The sequence below is a fragment of the Melospiza melodia genome, chromosome 1 (assembly GCF_035770615.1).
Source record: "Melospiza melodia melodia isolate bMelMel2 chromosome 1, bMelMel2.pri, whole genome shotgun sequence".
Classification (NCBI taxonomy): Eukaryota; Metazoa; Chordata; class Aves; order Passeriformes; family Passerellidae; genus Melospiza; species Melospiza melodia.
In genome coordinates, this window is record NC_086194.1 from 19158643 (window position 1) to 19181598 (window position 22956).

The 22956-nt window shown below is 36.8% G+C and overlaps 1 protein-coding gene across 1 annotated transcript in view; it reads left to right on the forward strand.

Annotated features, from left to right (window-relative positions):
- Positions 1–22956, forward strand: part of DNAJC1 (DnaJ heat shock protein family (Hsp40) member C1) — a 107636-nt gene that overhangs the window by 66575 nt on the left and 18105 nt on the right. The gene's annotated exons all lie outside the window — the stretch shown is intronic.

Consider the following 22956-nt stretch of genomic DNA (forward strand, 5'->3'; position numbering starts at 1 on the left):
ATAATGCTGTCAAGTTGTATGAGGCTTGGTTCTTTCTCTTAATTGCAGTTAATAACATTTTGCTTGCAAGAATAGAGTTTTCTCTGTTAAAAGGAAAAAGAGGAAACCTTCTCTTTGTAATATGCAGTTGTATTGTCTTTTGATTATAGAACTGATTATGTACTTTGTGTATTTTATCTGATGCGTGGAACAGTTCTAACAATTCAATTTAGACCTATTGTTAAGGTTCTTTCTACTCAGAGATAAGGGTTCTTAGTGGCAGTTAGTATAATTGTGTTCTGGTAAGTTTTAGTGAATCATACTAACTTGAAAATGTATAATCTTCATGTTGGAACTGAAAATAACCGTTGTAAATTAGTCTGCTGTCTTGGAAAGTCTGCCTTCCTTGGAAAACAGGTGAGGAGGGTGTGTTTGAAGCAAAGTTGGGTTGCTTACATGCTTGATCATCTACATCCCCAAACTCATCTTCTCCTCTGACACAAATTGAGTCTGTCTTTGAATTTCCATGAAAATGCAGAAGTTGAATAAGACTGGGCCTATTCCATCTATAAATTTATACCTCCTCACAAAATATATAGAAGTTGTGTCTTCAGAGACACTGCTAGGAGAACTGGTTGTAGGTCCTTCCAGATGTTTTCAACAAAACCAACTTGCTTTGCTACACTTTCATCTGGATGTTCAGTATTGCATCTCATTGCTTTGATAAATTAGTGTCTTCTTCTAAGCATTCTGTTACAAAAGGGGTTAACCTTTTAGGGACAACCAGGCAGTTTGTAGATATGCTGTCTGGGTAAAATGTTTCACCTGAAGAAACTATGATTCTGCTTCCTTTGCTTGACAGCTAATATGTTATCACGATGCAACATCAACATTTAATACAGCTGTGGAGGAAAACAGATTTATAAACTGCAAAAAGAAATGGAGAATATATGTCACTGGCTCCAGAAGCCTATAGGAGCCATTTGTATCTAATAGGAGAAGGGCTGTGTCATATGATTTGTAATAAGCTCACTGGGAAAATGATTGTATCACAAGTGAATTGTTCCTAACTGTCATTTGACACATTTTCCATTTCAGAAATACATATTTTTCATCACATCATGGATGTGAACTGGGTCAGCATCCCTTTTCTGCCTCTAGCACGGACGTGAAACCAAGTGGTCTGTAACGTCCCCCTCTCAGTTCTGCTTGCTTTAGGAGAAAGTTACTCTGTCATAAATCATTTTGCTATCAGACCTTTTCTTGTGTCATTCTTCACTCATAAGGAAGCCTGTTAGCTTATTTTGTCTTGTCTTCTTCTCTTGTCTTCTGTGGTAGCTCAGGGATGTGGACTGTGTACCAGACAACATCAAAGGAGCTTGATAAAGTAGTACATTACTTTGTCATCCTTCCAGGAGTAAGAAGTGGAGTTGCTTTCCCTGCTATTGGCATCCCAAATGTAGACAATTGCAGTAATTGAATATTGCTCATCAACTGCTCTGCACTGTTGATATTTGTACCTTAGAGGTGCCTGCAATCCATGAAGTAGTGTTTTGGAAATACTGTACTGTGCAAAGTGCCTAATTTGACAGAAAGATTAGATTATGTTCAGTTCTTAGGTAATTTATTCTTTCCTTGTGATTTATTCTTTTCGGTTACTGCTTCCATAGGATTTAAGTATTGAAGTAAATAAAGAATAGGCTATAGAGAAGAGCAGTTTCCTTGCTAGGCATTGTAAAATGATCTACCAAGGGAAGGAGAAAGAGAAATGTTCTCCCTTTTTTTTCCATAAGGTTACATAGCTGGAGGAAGACATGCTTATAGCATTGTAAAGTTATTCTTCTGCCCAAATTTCAGAATGCACTGAGCTTATGTCCATAGGGAGCTAATCTTGCCATGTTGTTACTTTTTAGTTAGAAACGAAAATTAAATGAAATAATAAAAGAAGGCAAACTTTTGGGAGGTAGTCAGATAATGTCAGTATTGCAGAACAGAGAGGTAATTTTTCTGTATTTCTGTGTAGCAGTGATCCATCCACCTTTAGTAACTTTTTTGTATGGTTTTAATTATACTTTAAAAAAAATACTTAACAGAAAGACTAGGTCAACAGTAAAAATAAATTAGGAAAATCATATTTCTGAGGGAAGGTTAAATAGTTGGAATTTTAGATCACAGAAAAGGGGGACTGTGTGGGAATAATGGCATACAATGCTTTTCCAGTCCATTCTGGTTTTGTTTTAGGTTAAATTATAATAATTTACTATGACCTACTACCTTTCATAAATTCAGAGAGAAAGAAATACTCAATTTGCTTTGCAGCCAGGATGCTTAAATTCAGATTTGGGAACACATGTAGGTGGAGGCACATACCAAGAGCATGTTACCTATATCATTTATGAAACCTTTCCATCTATTCTGTTCTTGAACTTGATCTGCTGGAAATAGTGTGAGCTGACTCAGTTGTATTTGAGAGCATGGAAATGAAGTAATGGGACTCTGGAGAGGATTTTTTTTTGCTATATGGAAAATCATATGCTTGCCTAGGACTAAATGGCATATTCATATAGTGCTGGCTATACTATTCATGCAAACTGCATATGACAAGAATCTGGGAGGAATTGCTAAAAGCTCTTCTCATGCTGATCAACAAAACTCTTCAAAGCAAAACAAGTGAAGTTTATTTCTAAGATTCTTTTTATTTTGTAACAGAATGTTGGTGCTCTGTTTCTGAGAAGGCGATCTGCAAGATCTGACAGGTTGTTGAGATCTTAGTTCACTTAGCAAAAGTTTCTGATTTTTTTCCTGTATCTCACTAAAAAGTGACTGGAAAATTTGTTCTATATATGCTTATTAGTAATTAAGGGAGATTTAGAGGGAATGGACTTCCTTTGAGATGTACTATTTTGTAGCCTGAATAAGTTGTTAAGCAACTAGTTAGTAACCATTTAACCCTTTACTTCCCTGTTGAGGAACCTATTATGTGGAACTGGAAGAAAGAAAAGGAACTTCCTAGAGGACACATTTCATTACATCTGATCTTGTTCAGTCATTTCTGCAAATATTCCTGCAAGAATTTATGTCTTCACTGTTTTTGGAATCATGCTATTGATGAATCATTTCTCTCAGTGGGATCTCCCTCATACTTTGTTCTGATTTGATTTTATGTGATTTGTAACACATGTTGTTTTCATGAGAGTTCATTGCTTATGTGAAGAATATTGTTGTTGCATGAAAATCTTGGCCCTTAAGAAATCATTGGGAGATTTATCATTGTCTTGAGTGGGACCAGGATTATAATTCCTTTTGGTTTACAGATTCCTCATAGTCTCCACTGGAATCTCCATTTCATATCATTATTTCACTCGTTCATCTGTGAAGATAGAGTTCCAAGTTCTGTCTCAATGACTGGTGAATACTTTTGACCTTTTGATATTTGCTTGCTCTGTAAAGAGGAGATAAAGGTGGAGAAAGACAGTGCCTGATCCCTTCCAGCTGGACCAGATGTATGGATAGAAAATGATGTTTCTCATTATTTTTGTTTTTCATGTTATCTGCAGCACTTCTTGGCATTTGGGTGTTTTTGATACTGCAGGAGCACCTGGCATGATTTTACTAAAGCAGGAGTAGTAAAAACTTTTTGTTCACATAGCATACAACACTTGCATTTGATATGCTGTTAACCTTTTAATTAAGATTATTTAAAATACTGTGAAATAAAAGTATTCGTAAGTATACTTTTATTAAGTATACTTTTGTATAAGTATACTTTTATACACAAGCATTGTTTTTACACAGGTTATTGTAGATGCTGGAAACATGGTAGTTAGCATTTTTTCCTAATTATTGAACTGTAGACTCTGATCATTCTGGTGCTGAGCTCCTTTCTGGTTAAAATGCATTTTGTGCCTTTGTTTTTCTGAGCCTGGGCCATCAAAGCACTGTTTCAGATATAGGGTATTGATAACTGAGTGAGCTTTTTAATCATGAAGGTTTTATTTGAAAGCTGGCTGTGGAACAGTGATACAACTTTAAATGTACAGAAGAGATCTCTCTGCTTTCTAACATTAAAAGGCAAAATTCTATACAAATACTAAATTAATATTTTGTTAGCTTAAAACATATAGATTTGACAATTAAGTCTAAGTCATTTTATAACCTTGTACATTTTGTAATTGCCAGCTAGCCTGCCACCTGCTCTCTTCTGCCTTGGATCTTCCCACATCTGTGCTGCTTTGAAATTTGAGTATGCTTTTTCATTAGTAGCAAATAATGTGGTTCTTGTTCTAATCAGATGTCATATGACAGATTACCTGAATACAGTTTCCAGGCTTTTAAAAAATGTTAATTTCTTAAGCAAGCAGTTTGTATCTTAGCAGGATTAAGGTGCTGTGTAAACCAGATGTTTTAATAAATTGGTCTTTGAGGGGAAGGGTTATTCTGTTCTGGTGTGCAGCCTGAGGTCATCTAGTTTTGAAATAATTTATTTTCTTTTTCTAAGCAACGAAGCAAATATGCTGCTTGAGAAGTGTCTGGGTTCCAATGTTCTTTTATTCTTGGGACAGGTACAAATAAGCAGCTAACAATCTGAAATTCCTCAGAGTGCGAGCTACTGGGCCTTAATCCTGCCTCAGAAGGATTGCTGTAGGTCCAGAAAGTAAATCTCTCTGTGTTCCCAGTAAATTTAAGCCTCTGTATTGAGACTGCCAGCAACCATGCATGTTAGTGTCAGTTATGAAGCTATTCACTGGAGTAGTCTAAGTTCATAATACATTTTAACCTGAGCTCCAAATTCTCATCAAATGGTGATGACTTTGAGTTGCTATTGATCTGGGCCATATTGAATTTAGTAACCCTGAGGTGAAAATCTCAGTATTCTATTACCAAACTCTTAAAAATGTAGTGTTACTGAAAAAGTGCTTCATTAAAAAAAAAAAATCTGCATTAGAGTGTTACTGAAAGTGTTAAGAGTTCAGACTTTCCTGGGGTTTTTTATGCTTAGCGTCACTGCAAATATTGCAGACTCAGCCTGAGCTGACTTGTGCTCCAGACCCTTCCCCAGCTCCATTGCCCTTCTCTGGACTCTCTCCAGCACCTCAATGTCATTTTGGAATTGAGGGGAACAGAATTGAACCCAGAATTCAAGGTGGCCTCACCGGTGCTGAGTGAGGATGATCAGGGGGATGATCTCTGCCCTGGCCCTGCTGCCACTCCATTGCTGAGCCAGGCCAGGATGCCATTGGCCTCTTGGCCACCTGGGCACTCTGTGGCTCATGTTCAGCTGCTGTTGAGCAGCACCCCCAGCACCTTTCCCTCCAGGCATCTTTGCAGCCACTCTGCCCAGGCTGGAGCTGCAGGGGTTGCTGTGAGGCAGGGGCAGGAGCAGGCCCAGGCCCTTGGCCTTGTTGGGCCTCAGAGCTCTGGGCTCTCCCCATCAGTGCAGCCTGTGCAGATCCCCCTGCAGAGCCTTGCTGCCCTCCAGCAGCTCAACACTCCCAGCCAGCTCAGTGTGTCTGCAGGGCCTGAGGGTGCCCTGGATCCCCTCACGTGGATCATTGCTGGAGACATTGAGCAGAGCTGTGCCAGCACTGAGCCCTGGGCAGCACTGCTGGCTGCAATTCCATTCAGGAGCAGCCTCTGGGCCCGGCCGTGCCAACAGCTTCCCACCCATGCAACAGAGCCCCAGCCAAGCCCTGAGCAGCCAGTTGCTGCAGGAGATGCTGTGGGCAATGGTGGCAAAGGCTTTCCTGAAGTCCAGGTAGGCACATCCACAGCCTTTCACCCATCCACTGAGTGGTCATCTCATCACAGAAAAGGAGATGAGGTCAGTCAAGCAGGACTTGCCTTTCACAAACCTGTGCTGGCTGGGCCTGATCCCCTGGCTGTCCTGCACATATACATGATGGTACTCAAGTGGATCTGCTCCATGACCTTCCCAGGGAGAGTGTGGAGAAGGCATCCTTTTGTTACACTTTATGTTGGTGATATAGAGAACAGGATATACCAATAAAATAGCTTGACACCTTGGTTATTCTAAAATGTTTATGTAAGTACATATTAGTGATTCTATTCCTCTTTCTTTTCCTCTTTGCTAGCCACCAACTCAGTCAGGCTAATGAACAGAAGAAAACAACCATAAAGATTTTTTCAAATTTTCAAGCATTATAACTGCCAGCCAAGTTTTTGTTGGTTTTTCTGGGTAATTTGTTTGTTCCTTTATGTGACTGTTGAACCAGAGCAGTCTATTTCTAGGAAATTAATGTATTTAGCATATTTCTGTGCAGTTGGTGTAGTTTTTATTTTGTTACAAACAATAAATTTATTTACTTTTATGTACTCCTTGAGTCATCTTTCCTTAAATGGGACAACAACCTTCTTTTCAGGCTTCTGTCTTGAGTATTTAAGCCTCTAAGTACTTCACTTTGGACTTAAATAGCTTTAAGGAGAGAATAAGTGTGATTCTAAAAAAATATAATTTTTAATTATTGAGTTTTCCTTGGAGAGGATGACCCATATATTTAAATCTAGAATAAGGCTTGTCTGCTTTTGAGCTGTGAATATCAAATCATTAGGGTCAGGAATCTAATTTAATCTGCAGTATTAAACATGCAAGGCTTTTTAGTCCTCAGGTTTTCTTAAGGAAGAATAAAATGATAGGATAATATATTCTTTAACTAGCAACTCAAGTTGGTGATGTCAATGTTATGGCAAATATACATCAAAGAACAAATGATATTTGTAAATACATAATGAAGTAATTAATTTATCCTAGCGTTGGATTCAGAGAAGATATTTTTTATGACTGAGACAAATGCCACAAGTAGTAAGCATTAAACCAAGAGTTACAGAGTTTTGCCTGAAATAGGTCATGAATATGTAAAGACTATGAATAAACACAAACTGAATAGCTGCTGTATAAGTATGTGTAATTTATGTATTTTCTTTTTTTGCCTTTTTCTCTTTGACCTTTAGTTAGGTTAGGTTAACAAAGCACAGGAAACTTTATTTCTTTGTTTGTTCTTGTATGTATAGAAAGTAATGGTGTGTTGTTAGACTATACATAATTCAATAATATCCTGCTGTCAATAATACCACGCTCAGGCTAGCTAGAACTGCAAGCAACAAAGTCATGCTATGAACATTTAAAGATAATATTCAAATTTATCTAAATTATATAGAGAAATTCTTTTGTGACAGCCAGAAAAAGAAGGGGGTTTGGAAATGGTATGTTTCACAGCACAACCAAAATTAAGTCTAGATTGCAAAGGAAACAAAGAGCCAAAATATATATTTCCCTAAGGACATTTCCTAAAGATAGTAACAATGTGTTATATAAACACTTATGCACTAGTTAAAACATAAATCAGCCATGCATATGTGTTGAATTAAGGCCATACAGTTGACATTTGCCTGATATTTCCTGATTTTGATTGAGTTTTTAAAACTTTCCTTCTAATTAAATATAGTAGCATGGATTCTTGTCTTGTACAGACAAGAAGAGTAATACACTGATTTCAACACCATGCTATAGATGTAGTGGTGTCAAATTTTAGCTTTCAGTAGTATTCCAACTGAATCTCTGTTCCAGAAGAAGTGATTGATGTGACTTGCTGCCATAATTCAGTCTGACTAGTTTCACACATGTACTTTCTGTATGTAGTTCTCAGTTTTTGAGTCTGTCAGTTGAAAACTACCAAAGAGCTTCAGTTAATTGTGCAAAGTATTAACCTGTGGGGGAAAACACACAGTGTTTTTAAAGTGCAACTCTGTTTCTGCACTGGGCAGTACTATAATTTCAGTTCAGGCACCTGCCTGGGTCAGGTTAGGGCTGGATAGCTTTTGGCATTAACTTTTTTAGCTCTGGTTGGACTTGTAATCTGCCTCAGGTCTTGAATCCTGCTGCACTTCCGAGATTGATATGGTAGTTGTCTATCACAGAAAAACACGGTAATTGACAGAAGAGAAACCTCATTCCTGTGAGGAGAAACTGGAAGTTGATCTTGCCCAGTCCATCCTTGAAGATCTGACTTTAGTCATTGTTGGTGTCTCTTCTGACCTGAAGGTCATGTCCATTTTACATACATTTGCGAGAAATTGTGCCGTGGTTCTGTAATGAATACTTTTTTGTTTTCCTCTCAGCCTGGGAGAGATGTAGAAAAACATCTGATGTGATTGCTCTGATTTAGCCCAGTTGGAGTCAGGGGGTGCTGGACATCCTGGTTTCCTAGGTAGAGTTCCTCACTACTTCCCAAAACAAAGCCCCTCCTAGCTCAACTACAAAAGGAAGAGTAAAGAAGCAGAAAGGAGTAACTGCACATATCAGGGGTAGGAGCTGGAAAAAGATGTGAAAGCTGGTTAATCACTGTAACCTTGGCCCATTTGCCTGTCCATCCAAGAGAAAGGAGAGAACAATTCAACAATCCCAGTATCCTCACAATTTTGGCAACAAATGAGAGGCAAGGATGTTAAATATCCCTGAAATGGGATTTCACAGGAACCACAACTTAGAGATCAGAAAGAATATGTAGTTTATAGCACTGACTTCTGTAGTTCAATTCAGTGCTGCTCTTTTTGGCTTTTTAACATGAATTTGAAAAGTGAAAACTGTTGCAAAATACTTACTTATTTTTCTTCATATGATTTTAGCTATCTTTAAGTTGGAGAAGGAAGTTAGCTTCAAATAAATCCATAGTGATGTTTCTATATAATATTTTCCAGACAAACCAATTTAAATATGGGTAGATTCAGCATCTTACCTTCTTTCACAGTGTATAGGCTGCTGCTTTCCTTTCCTTTTCTTCCTGGGGCCATGACTATAATGAGGTTTGGTCAAATTTATTTATAGAAATTACCTAGAAAGTATAATCTATGGTAAACTCCAATTACTAAAAATAAACTGAACAGTGGGAGAGATTTGGCTTTTGTTGTTGTTGTAAAGATAAATATGTAATCCTGCCTTGCCAAGGAGCAATTTAATGCTTCTGACATAAGCTTTTTGTCACTTCAGAATTTTCAGAGAATCTCAATCCAGTTAATTAGCCATTTTCTGTATGGGTTTTGTCAGGCAGGATGCAGTCTTGAAAAGATCACCTTTAGTCTTCAGACTCTCAGTTCAGCACACTTGAGCATGCAATTGCATTCCATTTAAAGGAATGGGAGTTGTGTTCATAACCATTCTTCTAAAATGCTTCTGGATAATATATTACTTACCCAAACCTGTGAAAGAGGAGAGCACTCTTAAACTTGGCACGGTATGAGAAATGGTACACTGTAGTGAGGTTAGGTTATTATGTTGATGGCATTTTCTGTCATTTCCAAAATGCAGATTTTTTTCATGCAGTGACTTGAGATGCAGATTGTGAAGGAGGGGATGTTCTTGCATCATTTGCAGTTGAGTACTATGGAAAGTTTGTGTTTTTTTGCAGTCCCCAGACTTTCCCAAAGTAAGCATGCATTTACAATGTGCATTTACCTGATGTGTTGTATAGCATCAAATTTTTTTACACAAACCTCTTTAGGGAACACCAGCAGTCTGACCATCCAAAGTTCTCTTAGTGGTCTTCTTTTTAAGCATAAAGTTAACTGTGTGCCTGGGTTTGGGGTTTTTTAAGAAACATGCAAACAAGAATGTGGAAAACATAATACTTCCATTTTTACTGTTTACTCAGTGATATTTGTAATTTACATTGGAAATGGGATTTGGAATAGGTTCAGAAAGAAAATATATCAGAGGATCTAAGTTTGTAACTTCTAGTGTATGAGTGTGTTTGAGGTTTTTTTAATGATGCTGGTCTCAATGACTGGATATATACCGGTACCTGCAATATATCACTGCCTTGGATCTTTTTTTATTGTCCTTGGTTGGAAAACTTGCCTGGTAATGGGAAAGTGAGCGCAGGAAGAATGAGACTGACGTTAATGGTACATTTTCAAGTGGCCACAAATTATGGGAAGGAAAATCTATCCATATGAAAAAAAGGCTACCTTTGATTTTTAATTAGCCCAAACTTTGTGGTTATATTTGGGAATTTGACAGGCAGGTTCACTGTTTACATGTTTTAACTAGTTTTACTAGTGTTTCTCTTATTCTCAATTACATGTATTTCATGACAATTAACAATTTTGAATTTTGGGAGGTTTTTGGAAGTGCTCTGCTTGAGGTTGTTATCAAAGATATTTGGATATCTTGTCCCTTTGTAGAAGGGTGCTGAATTTGTCTTTTGGGTTTTAGCATACCAATAGACTTGAGTCATACTTATACTGTGGAATCCAGTACTATATGTCTACACACTTTGGGGATGCAAGTCCCTCTTGCATTTAAGTTAAAAATTAAGAGATCAGAGTATTCAGGCTGGTTTAGGGCATTAGAGCAAGAGAGCACTGCTAGTAAAAGAATTTAGTTGCATTTTATGTGAAAGGAAGAACATTATTTAGACATTATCTGTGGTAGTGAAATACTTCAGAGGGAGAGAGTTAAAACGATATTTGAAGGAAGTTAAGGGACACAAAAACCCTGGTTTTGGGTAAGCTATTTAAAATGAATGAAGGTAGGAGAAATATGTTGCCAGCAACAGACCAATGTAAAAAACGCAGAAAACAAACAAATCCAAATGTTATTGAAGTAAGATCTTTATCTTATGATAAATTGTGCCAGGAAGCCTGACAGAAAAGCTGGACGAAGGATAGAAGAGAGAGAGGAGGACAGCACTGCAGAGCAGTCAGCAGGATTAGCTGTGTAATAGTACCTTGTTCATTATGACACCATCCCAGGACAGTTTAGTGTATTGAATGGTATTTAAATACCTTATGGTAATGTTGTCATAATACCCATAACATGCCATGTTGCACTGAAGTTGATAAAGTAAGAGTATACAGCCTGATGCTGTAAGATATTTGACACTTCTGTGAGTCAGATAATAACCTTGCAAGGAAAAACAGTCCTTATTAGTAAGGACTAATCATATGCTTTAATGTATGTGCGTGCCCTTGGGCTTGTCTTCTCCAGTGAATTTAGCATGGCTAAAGACTTTTAATGTGTCAAGTAACTATGGAATAAGTTGCCACATGTGATCTGTTGAGACTTATTACCCTATGCACTTATTGAAGTTTATGAAATTTACAGAATTCTCCTGAAGAATTCATTGACCTATGTACTATAGAATATTTTCAATTTCATGTTTTCTATCAAATGGAAATACTTTTCAAACTGCATTTAAGAATCCAAATAGAGTGGTGTTTGAGAGAGAATGAAATGAAAAACATTCATTCCCTTTCCTTTGGAATTTGTCTCCACATTAATGTATCACAGGCCAAACCTAATTACCTATTCAACCTATATTTTATTTGATCTACATGCCTGAGTGTCCTACAATCAAATTTACTGAAGAGCTTCTCACTTTTTTCTGCATTAAAACAATTGCCTTGAAGCAGCTAACAATTAAAAAATAAATGAGTTAACACTTTCTGCTAAGTGCTACCATTTAAGTTGTAATATGCAATTAAAAACTACATATTAATTTCTGTTCAATTACATTGACTTAAATAGTAATTTTAGTGTTATACTTATGAACCATTTAATTGTGACATTTTTCCTCTGGCATGCATGATGCAAAAGTAGATTTGATTTTGAGAATGTGGAAAGAAGTAACCTTTTCTCTCCTCATGGTTGCTGTAATGACAAAAAGAAAAAGACAGAATTACCTGGGCGTTGTGTAAATATGATGGAACAATTTAATTTCAAAAGCCATATAAATATGTTGGAATTCAAATTCATTTTCATGTTTTTAAAAACTATCTGTTTAATAGAAGGAATACTCAGATTGCTTTATGGTAATATAGATGGACATTTGAAACATCCATGCATGTACTTGGTCATGTTAACAGCTATAGGGTAGAGGAAGCTTTGTGTTAAGTCCAAACCCAAAGCCTGGTAGAACCTGAGGTGTGAAAAATTCCATTGTAGAGCAGTGGCCTTTTTCAGGTGTGTATTGCTAGAGACAGATGCTTTATTTCTCTGGCTTTAGCTCCTTCTTTTAAAAAGAAAACTATCTATGAGTTGATGCACTGCGAACAGCTAGTTAACACATTTTTATGTTAATGCCAGAGAGAGAGAGAGAACTTGATATGGAACAAGGTCCTCATCAGAATGGATTAAGATTTTCTTTTCCCTTCTGAACCCTCCAAGTCCTTTTAGCATGCTGAAAATCACATTGAAGCATTTTCTAATGTCCAGAATAAACTTCTGGTAAATACTAAGCCAAGTGCTCATGTCCCTCTTCTGTGATGTGTTACTCTGTTCTGTTCAGGTTACTGGCTGTAGGGATGTGAACATAATCAGAAAATTCTGATTAAGCAAAACAAAACCTGGCCTAAAAATATGTTATATTTTCTCAAATGAGATTCTGTGACTCTGGAAGGACCTTTTTTCATCCATTTGGTAGTATCTTCTGTGGTTTTGATCTCTGAATAACAGTGGAAGTTTATAGTGACCTTTCTACCAGTAAACCTGGTTCTATATCACTTGCAGTTGAGGAGTTTCCAGCTTATGTATAAATTGAAAGTATCATGAACATTTAATGCCATCCCAATTATATTACCAGATTCATAAAGTTCTTAAGATATGCTGGTCTTTGCAAAGAACCAGAATTTTAGAGTATCATTTCTTCTTGTGTTCAATCCCGTTTCATGAAAAATTGTATCTTGGGACTGAGATGGACCTGAAGACATGTAGTTGTATTTCTTTCTGTTACACAAGTCCAGATATTGTCATGAACTGTGCCCCAATTAGATGCTGTGGTGAGGAACAGCAGCTTCACCACCAAGAAGGGCTCTTAGTGTCATTTAAAGAGACTGTTGCTGGTGAGGATATCACAGAACAGTGTTGTGTGTTTGGAATCCTATTTCCAAATTATGATACACTCCAAACCATGTGCTGCTACTTGATCACTCCCCCTCTCCCTGTGATGGGCTGCAGAGGAGAATTGGAGGCACAAAAAATAGAGATCATGGGTTGAGATAGGAGCAATTTACTGGAAACAGCAATGAGATAAGAAAGAACAGCAACAGTAGTAATGACAGTTTACAGGAAAAGGTGAAGATTCTCATGTCACTGCTCAACTCCCACAGAAACCCCCTGGCAATACCTGAACTCTGTCCCTGGCACCCATAAGGGAGCTCTTCCCTGGAAGATGGCACAAGGTGGCAGAACAGCCTCTGGGTCCTAACTGTGCTTCCTTCTGGCTACTGCAAAAATTAACCCTATTCTGGCCAGAACCAGAACAGTCTTTCAGTTCCAGTCCCAACCTCATAACTTAGTGTCTTCAAACAGCAGTCATCATGACTGGTGGATCTGCTTAAGAAAGGAGAAAGAGTACAATGTAAGAAAACTGCGTTGAATTTTAAGAAGTATAACTTAGAAAAATATTTTATTTTTTCTTAACAATTTCCTAATTGATAAATCACTTGCACCTTCACCCAAATTCAGCTGTTCTAAGGGCTTTGTGGCTCAGGATACAAGAGTGGTTGCAAATGTGAGTGTCTTTCTGAGCATCAGGAATGCTCTCTTATTGCGAGAGTGGCAGACCACTGGCACAGGTAGCCCAGAGAGGTTGTGGAGTCTCCTTCCTTGGAGACAGATATTAAAAAACTCTCTGGTCATGATCCATTGCAGCTGGCTCTAGTGGACCTGCTTGAGCCAAGTGTTGGACCAGATGACCTCCAGAGGTGCCTTCCAACCTCAGCTGCTTTGCAGTTCTGTACTGTATTAAGTGGTGTGTATTTACTCATGGACTTTATTCCTAGTCTCAAACACTTCCAGGATGATGCTAGTTTTAATTGACTGTAAGAAAGTATTCAGAGAGAAACATTAATCAGATATAAGTGATGTCTTGTATCTTCCTGATCAAGTAAAACTGAAATAGAAGTGATTCTTCCAAACAGTGCTAGTTAAAGAAAACCAGGGGTAGAAATTTCATTACTTAATTTAGGCTTCTATTTGAGGACTGTGTAGGGAGTAATTGTTCTCTAACTTTAAATTAAGACAGTTATAGTCCAGCAACTTCTTTTTTGGTTGTGTGTCCTTTTCATATGTGCTCATTTTATCTGCGTTTTATAGAATTGTAATTTTTATCTGTAATTTCTTTGAACCTTTGTGATCATGGAAGGGCTTCAGCATTGAAGTCAACTAGTATGTTCTGCCACTTAAAAGGGGTGACAATAACATTTTTAGGATATAGGCATCCATGGAAGATTTTCCTTTTTTATAAGGTAGTAAGTAAAAAAAAAAAAAAGAGAAAAAAAAGAGAAAATTGTAGATAATTTTTTTTCAGAAGCACCTAAATCACTGATTTTTATTAAAAATACCATTAATTGGTATAGGAAATTCAACCAATTTGTTAGACTATATCAATAAGTAATAATTTTTTTAATATTTATTTCTTACAGAGGTAGTTTTGTTGCTAGGAGAGTTTTACTTTAAAATCTGGTGTTTGTTCTGTTGCAACCAACAGCAGCAATTGTAGATGCTGGTAATCTTCTGTAGTTTTCAGGGGATATCACCAAAACCTTCTTCCCCAGAACTTCTCCCAGATACAAACCATTTATTTTGGTACTTCATAATTCTTTAGTGGGTGTTCTGAGGCTGCTGCCAGGTCCTTACCCAGCCACTCTTTTACTCCTTATTCTCAACACAACTGACTGAGAAAATAAGATGAAAAAGCTCATGGGTTGAGGTAAAGGTTTGGAGATCAAGTAATCCATAGATGCCACGGACAAAATAGACTTGACTTGGAAAGAATTCAGTTTATCACCAGAGTTGGATTGTGAGAAATCAAGACAAAATCTAGAACACCTTTCTCCCACTTCCCTTGAAGTCAAAGTCTCAACTTCACTCCTTTCCCAATTTTTCTCCCTCCTCCCTGCTCCCAGGGGCCCGGAGGGTTGGGGTAGGGAGTATTTGGTCAGTCTGTAGCAGTTCCTCTCTGTCACTCCTTCCTTCTCCCACTTTTTCCTGCTCCAGTGTGGGTCCCCCACAGGCAGCAGCATGGTGTATTCCACAGGCTGCCAGGGACTCTCTGCTCTCCTCTGACCTTGGTGCCTGCAGGGCTGTTCCTCACCCTTCCCCTCGCTCTGCTGGGCAGCACTCTGCCCAGTCCTGAATGTGGTGCCACCAGATGTTCCCAGAGGTGCCACCAGCCTCGCTCATGGGCTCAGCTGTGTCCTGCAGTGCCCAACACAGGGCAGCCCCTCACCTCCGCTCAGAGATGCTGCCTCAGCTATCAAAATTCTGCCCACAGTCAGCTGATAAAAAGGTCTCAATTTTTCTGTCATATTTCTAAAGATTTTTGCAATGAAATACAATGAAAGTGTTTTCATTATTTTACTTCCTGTTTTTCCAAGGTGATGTAGCTTTAACCAGATTACTTAATATCCATGACTAGGCATTAACAAGTCATTGTTTTTGAGCACTTTCAGCTCTATTGACAAGAAAATATTTTTATTAAAGTAATATAAAGTAGTTTTTGAGGTATTCTTGTTCTGCAAAACCTAAGAATTACTGCTTAGCTGTGCCTTCCTCTACAGATTATTGATGAAGAACTGGAACATTTTTAAAGTCAGTATTAAAAACTCCTCTTGGCTCTGAATTCTTGAAGTAAGAATAAATAATGAGTAGGAAAGGGGAAGGAAAATCAGCTCTGAATGGTTTTTTGTCATTTAGAGATTTACATTAAAAAAAGGTGTAAAATAGATAGAAAGAAAATCTAGGAATTACTGAAAGATTGGAAATGGTGTCTACTGATACTTGGAGAAGGACCTTTATGGGAGAAAATACTGTTATTAAAGCTTTGCTGGGTCTGGGAGGAAGACAGAGAAAGGCCAGTGACTAGAAGGGAAAGCCAAAGATGTTGGAATGAATGTAGAATTATAGCACTCATCATCTGAGTGTACAGCACATCTTGTGCTTCTTTTTCAAGTCTGCTTGCCACCTTTTTGTAAGATGCTGGATTAATACTGGTTTTCAAGTATCTGCAACTTTCTGAATATAGTCATAAATTTAAAAAATTTAATTCTCCTCTTCCTCCCCTCATTTTTGTCTGTCTTTTTGAAAACAAATTGTTCAGTCTTAAGGTATGGCTTATTCCAAACCTAGGAATATCCTGGCAGCACCAAATAATACTGCTGAAGGTGGTGGTGGGAGAATCTCTTACTCATTACAGCTTCCTGCTGAGGTTAAGTAAGATACATGTGGATATATATATAGAGAGAGAGAGGCAATTCTCAGGAATGAGAACTGACTAGTAATTACTTTTTGACCTGCATTAGCTGTGAAGTGTACTTGTGAATAAATACTTTAGTTGTTGTTTCTGAATAGATGGCAACTGGTTTTGTTTTCCCAAAGATATATGGGATTTGTTTTATGGGATTTGTTGTATTAGCATTATGTGTTTATGGACATATTTGCATTTTGGTTTGTAATATGCTCAAACTCTCAGAGTTGAATTTTGGTTTTGTTTTATTTTGGATGGAGGGGATTGGTTTTTTTGTTTTGCTTGCTTCAGTGCTTACAGATCATCTGTTGACGTGCAGTTAGGATGGGTTAACATATAGCTTGAAGGTAAAACAAAATTGTCAGAATTGTGAATGATTAATATGGTAGCCAGAGGAGGAATCACAAATACAAACACTTTACTGGAATTAAGTTATTCTTGTCTCAGAGTAAAAAGTGAAGATATCTGCTTTGGGGGTCAGCGTGGTGAGGAACTTGAAAAAGGGTAAGGCTTATGCAAATCCAGAATAAGGTAAACACAAGAACAAAAAATTACAACTTTTTGTTTTCCAAGAAACGGAGAAAGGAACACTATCAAGGACTTAGATGAAATATTGGATGATCAAAATATAAAGCAGTTTCTAGAAGATGCTAGGGCCAAAAGTCCTTTTAGCCCATGTTTACTCCAAGGAAGTTTTAGAGACTTTTGACATCATATATTGAAGACAAGTGAGAAGGGAATGTTTTAGATTGAAGTGTTCATCTGAGGATGATAAATAACAAATTGCTTGAACAATGGTCTTCACCATTCGTTGACCTGAAAATAACTCTAATATCAAATCCATTTAATACTGCTGTTAATATTTTAGCAATTACTTAAATGAGCCTTGAAATGAAAGATAGAAATAGGATACCAATTTTTGAGCTTGCTTGAGGATCCTGGGAAGTACAGACTGGTTAGCATGAATTCCATACTGTATAATTTTTTGAAGTTATGAAACGAATTGTACTATTAGGAGTGCCAATTTAAAAATAATAGTAAGAAGACAGTGTGATTTTAAAGAAAAGTTATGCCTTACTATTAGAGCTTTACAATGCACTTGGATTTTATAAAGGTTTTGACAGGTTCTGTCAGCAAGACTTCTTATAGTTACAAAGTAATGTTAAGATGGAAAGGAAAATCTTTAGAGTAATGCTTGTCAAGAACAGGAAACAGATACATTTTTGTTATTGCAAAGTGTCACTAGAGGAGTTTCATAGAAATCTGCAAGGATCTGTTCAGTGCTGGAAATGATCTCTAGTGCAATGAATTGCAAGGGGTAACAGAGTTATTCAGGGCACCACTGATCGAAATGTCTGTGAAATCCTCATTCTCAAACAGGCAAGGTCTAAAACAATCTCTCCTAGGAGTACTGTCTTTTCCTATGGACTCCCTTCAGCTGTAGGTTTAGAAAGTAAATGGCTTCCTCGTAGTGGGGATTTTGGTGGGTTTTATTTTTTAATGTGAGGGTTTTTTTCCTTCTCCCTCCTATATTATATCTGAAGCTGTAGAGCACAGCAGAAATATATGGGACAGAGAAATGAAAAGGCAGCAGGATATGGTAAGAAGTGAGAAACTGAATGTATAGAAAGCCAGCTTATGATGTTGGTTTAGAGTGGACAACTTCATAATTGGCTTTGTAAGCAAAATGGATTCAACTTTATGCTTAGGAAATCGCTAATCCATGTTGGGGACAGCTATGAGAAAGGAAAGAATCTCTGTCCTAAAACATTTGTATCTGCATGTGGTAGAAGACCTGAGACTGAGGCAGATGAAACTTCATGCTTCTGTTCTTAGGTTCTCGCTCTTCTCTAAGAGATGTTGTCTACTTATATATATTGTTTAATATTTTAATGCTTTTAATGCCAAAGGCAGTCCTGTTTGAGGAATAGTATAAACAAAAATGGTTATGATTAGGTTATTATTTTGACAACTTTATAAGAGAAGACAGTTACTTATATCTTTATGTTTACATGTAGTTGCTTTGAAAAATTCTAAAATTAATGTTCTTTTAAACCTCTGTAATATATTGTTTAAGATTAAATTATTTAAGTTACTGGGACCAGAGGATGTGCAATACAGAGTTCAAAGAAAATTTAAGGATTAAATAATTCAAGTAACTGTTTATATTCGTGGATGCCTAGGGATTGAAATGGCAAATGTGTCATTCTGTGTATTTATTAGGTTGTCAGTGGAATTCAGGGACCTTTACAGGCCTGTACTTTCAAAAACTCTTTAGAGAAAACTAACAAAAAACTGATAGAAAGAGAAGAATTCGTGAGCATCAGATAAATATGACCTGCAGGGAGTCCTGAACATTGCTTCTATAATGGGAAGTCCTGCCTTAAACCCTTTGTGCTTCATAGAAAGATTAACAAATATGCAGGGAGAAGATGATCTGATTGATAGTCTCTGCTCTCTGCTTGGTTTTCCAGAAGGGTCTAACAAGGCTGGTAGGTTTCTAAGGAAAGAAAACCGTCATGGAATAAGAGAAAGGCTATTTCCCAAACAAATCATTAATTAAAAGATAGAAGTGGAAGGTAGAAATAAATACCTCTTTCAATAGAGCAAGGTTAGCAGTGTAGTTTGGCTGAATTTCTGCTAGGAATTTTGCTGTTCAGTGTATTCATATAATGGAGATGGTAATATGGTTAAAAGATGATTCTTGAGGTGAGAAAATTTGTCAATGGTAGTATTGTGTGGAACAGTGAACATGAGAGCAAACACTGAAGAACTGCAGAGTGATCTTAGGAGTTTGACTGCTTGGGCAATAAAGCAGCAGCAAAGTTTCTCAGTATATAAATACAAGGTGATGCAAATATTGATACAGTGTTCGACTTCCAAACTTCATGTGCAAGATACTGAGCTCTGAGCTGACCTTGATCAGGAGTTATCAGTGCTGGCTTCATTGAGATTATCAGCTCAGGATAATGCCAAAAACCCATACAAATCGTTAGAAATTATTAAGAAAAGAATAGAGAGCAAAACAGAAGAATCTTATTTCAGTGTTAACTTATGATTAATCCTCTCTGTGCAGTTTGATACCTCATTTTAAAGAGGTTGGTTACAATGGAATTCCAGGTGGTTTAGAAAAAGGCTTCATGGGAACTATTATGTGTAACATGGCTTTACAGCTGAGTAGATCAGAGCTCTTGAGCCAGAAAAAGAAAACTTACAGAGAAATACTCTTGGGGGGTGTTTTGAACAAATATGTAAGTGACATGGAAGTCAGTAGATACAGACTATTTGGAGGTGACTCTCTTGACAGCCAAGAGCCAGATGTCATCAAAGCTGGTGGGAGCCAGGTTCAAACACAAAATAAGCTGAATTCTTCTATAGTGAGTAGCAGATATGTGCAGCTCCTCATGAGCATGATGTTGCAAATCCAGAAAGTTTACATAGGTTCATGGGTAACTGGAAAAAATGGAAAAACAGATTAATTGAGATAAATAAATCTAAATAGATAAAATATATCAGGCTAGAGAAATTGCTTGAGATGAAAATAACTGGAGGTGGGAGAATATTAGGGGGATAGTAGGTAACCTATATGCTTGCCTTCATCTAACTCCTGTATGTGCATATGGTCCATGTTTTTTCAGAGCGGGGTGGGACTGAAAAGAATGAATGATAAACATAATCTTTCTTGTTATCACAAAGTTTGCTGCTGCTGCACTCCCTGAGCACAAATGATGTGCTTACTGACCTGCTCTGACCATTGCTCTGAAACAGCATAGCTGGCTTTGTTTTTGTTGGCTCACCTAATAAAAACAGTACTAGTGAAAGTAGGATGTGAGTAAGAGCTTTGAAGGACCAAAGGGTTATATATGAACATGTGGCTTTGAATATGATGAGTTCAGATGATTAATACCCTTTAGCTGACCTTGAGAGCTTCACAAGAGATCTTTAGAACTGGAGCAAGACCCTTTGTGTTCAGCAACAGCAAGATCACAATGCCAAATGTGTATTAAACTAGATAAAACAAGATTGACTTCAGACTTCTTGTAGGTAAAGCAAGAGATTGTGACAATATAGAAGATTATTGTAATAAAAATAAGACATTATGAGTGAAAAACTAAATCTGAAAACTTTTTCACATTCTTTTCCTTAGTTACTAAACCAGAACACCACCATCTTGTAGGTTAAATGATTTCTGGTTTGCAGAATTGTCCACAGTTTTACTAGGACCCTTGGTCTAAAAATATTTGTACAGGTATTTTTAAACAGATGCTGCCACATGCTTTATTTGCAAGATCTGGGACTAGATGTGCTCAAAATCAGTGAATCAACAAAATTAAGTGTAGCACAAAGTTCTAAAGAGATTGAAACTTTAGCCACACTTCCATACAACAGAACAGTGATTTTAATTATACAGTGTGTGTGTATATTTTTAATTATACAGAACATACAGTATATTGATATCAGGAAGAAATTATTTAAAGCTAAAATTTAATCTAGAAAAATCAAATTATTTCAATGTCAAGGTACTGTAAATTACTCTGAAAGTTTCCTTTAAAACTCTCAAATACCAGCCACTTTCCCATTTTATCAATAAAAGCATATATAGTTTTATACTTATTAACAGGATTAAATGAGTCAGACTTATCTTGACAAGAAATGCTTTGTTGTCTAAAAACTTCCTTTTAATGTAATTGAAAATAGTGTTGCTCATATTTTAAAAAAATCTTAATAGTGTAAAGCTGTCATGCTGAAAGAGGTGGGATGGAATTGCCAAGTGCAGATGCCCATGTAAGAGTGATGCTGAACAATAAACCACATTCATATTTCTTTTCTATAGAAAGTGCATGGTGGTTTGGGTGAACTAATCCCTCAATATTGCCAGCTATGTACAATAAATCATGCTAAAGGACTATTATTTATGGGAATGCTATGAATTTTTTTGTATCTACACTTGTAGCTTATTTTCATTTTAAAGACTTTAGACCATAACTCTGTACTTTTAATTTTGTATTCAGTATGGGGAATTAATCCCAGAATGGGGCTTTTTGGATGCAAAATCTGAATGCTTGTGTAGTAACAACAGCTGTCCCCTCACCATGTGGTGTCTTCCATTGCTTTACTGTAGAGATGAATTTTGGCCCAGTGTTTCAGTAATATTGGACACACATGGTTTTAGGTGACAAAGCAGTATGTTTATGCATTCATTTGACTCTTGCAGTTACAGTTGGCTACAGATTAGAACAGGGGGAATACATTCACACCATGACCACCCTCGTAGCTGCTTGTAGTACTTGGATCACAGTAGGCGCTGTTGCATCTAAAGACACAATTAACTGTTGCTGAGGAATTGCAAATTCACAAAAGCTCCTTTACAGCTTTTGCTGTTGAGAGCGGATTTTCTAAAAAAAACAAAAAAAAAAACCAAAAAAAAAAGAAAAAAAACTTTTTCAGAGATTTTCCAAATTTATAAATGTTTTGGATCTTCACATTCTAAAATTATTGTCAGCTTGAAATAAGATTAAGAAGTTGATATTTTAATGTAGCTAATGAATTCATGTGCCCTGAATTAGCTATGTAATTAACTACAGATCTGCTGAATGATTGTAGTTTTGTCCATTATTTAGGAAGATAACCTCAAGAGTTCTGTCATATTTACAAGTGGTTAGTAAAACTGTGGGCACAAATCAAAGCTTACAGAAAAGTCTGAAAATAAAACTTAGCAGAAAGCTTCTGACATCTGTATATCACTGAAAAGATCATCTTGATTTCCATGTGTAATTGTTTAGATATGCTTTGGATATGGTAAGAGAGACTAGCTGTGAATGTAGCTGTGAATCTATTATAAATACCCCACAAACAAACAAACCACCAAGTTTTAGTACAAATTAAATAGAAAATTACAGTAAAACCACATATTAACCCTAATTTTGAAGTATGAAATTTGATTTTTAAACAAAAGGCTTTTAACCAGAACTCTTTAAAAGAATTCATTATTTAGATTACAGTGATAAAATTTTTTATAAGTAGAATATTCAGCACTAGAAATCTTTCTTTACAAAAATCCCTGAGAAATATTTTAATTTAAAATATCTATATGGAGTATAATGTAATAAAGGTATATAGTATATTGACATGTTTAAACCAGTAAAAATAATAAGGCTATTTTGCAATGTGGAGATTTTTCTGTGTATGTAATTTCTTCTAGGGTAGGCTAGGGTGTAATTGTGTAATGCAAGCAATATATGTGATCTCTCACATATACACACATTACTTAAGCGCCTTGTGTTTGAATCATCAGAGATAATTAATTTTATTCTTGTATTAAAAACTATGAATGTTTGAGGCTTTCAGCATTGAATAAAGGACTACATGGATCCAAACCAGGACGATTGATAAAATCCTTGCTACTATTGGCTATTATTTACTGTCTTTTAAGTGGCAGGTTGTATTTATGCCAATTTATCTGCTTCAGGGAACACTCTTGATAGCAGAACAAAGTGAATAAAAGTAGTTTGCTTTGCAAATGAATGCAAATGGTGAAGCCTTTCGGGAAGCCCTTTAACGGGAGCAATGCACTTTGATTATGAGTGAAGCTGCCATTTGGACATGGTGAAAAGAGCACGCTTGAACCATTGATTGGGGGAGACAGTAAAAAGTCAGGAAGGGCCCCGTTAAGCTTGCAGTGCAGCGGGCGGATGTCAGTGTGGTTAGAGCACAG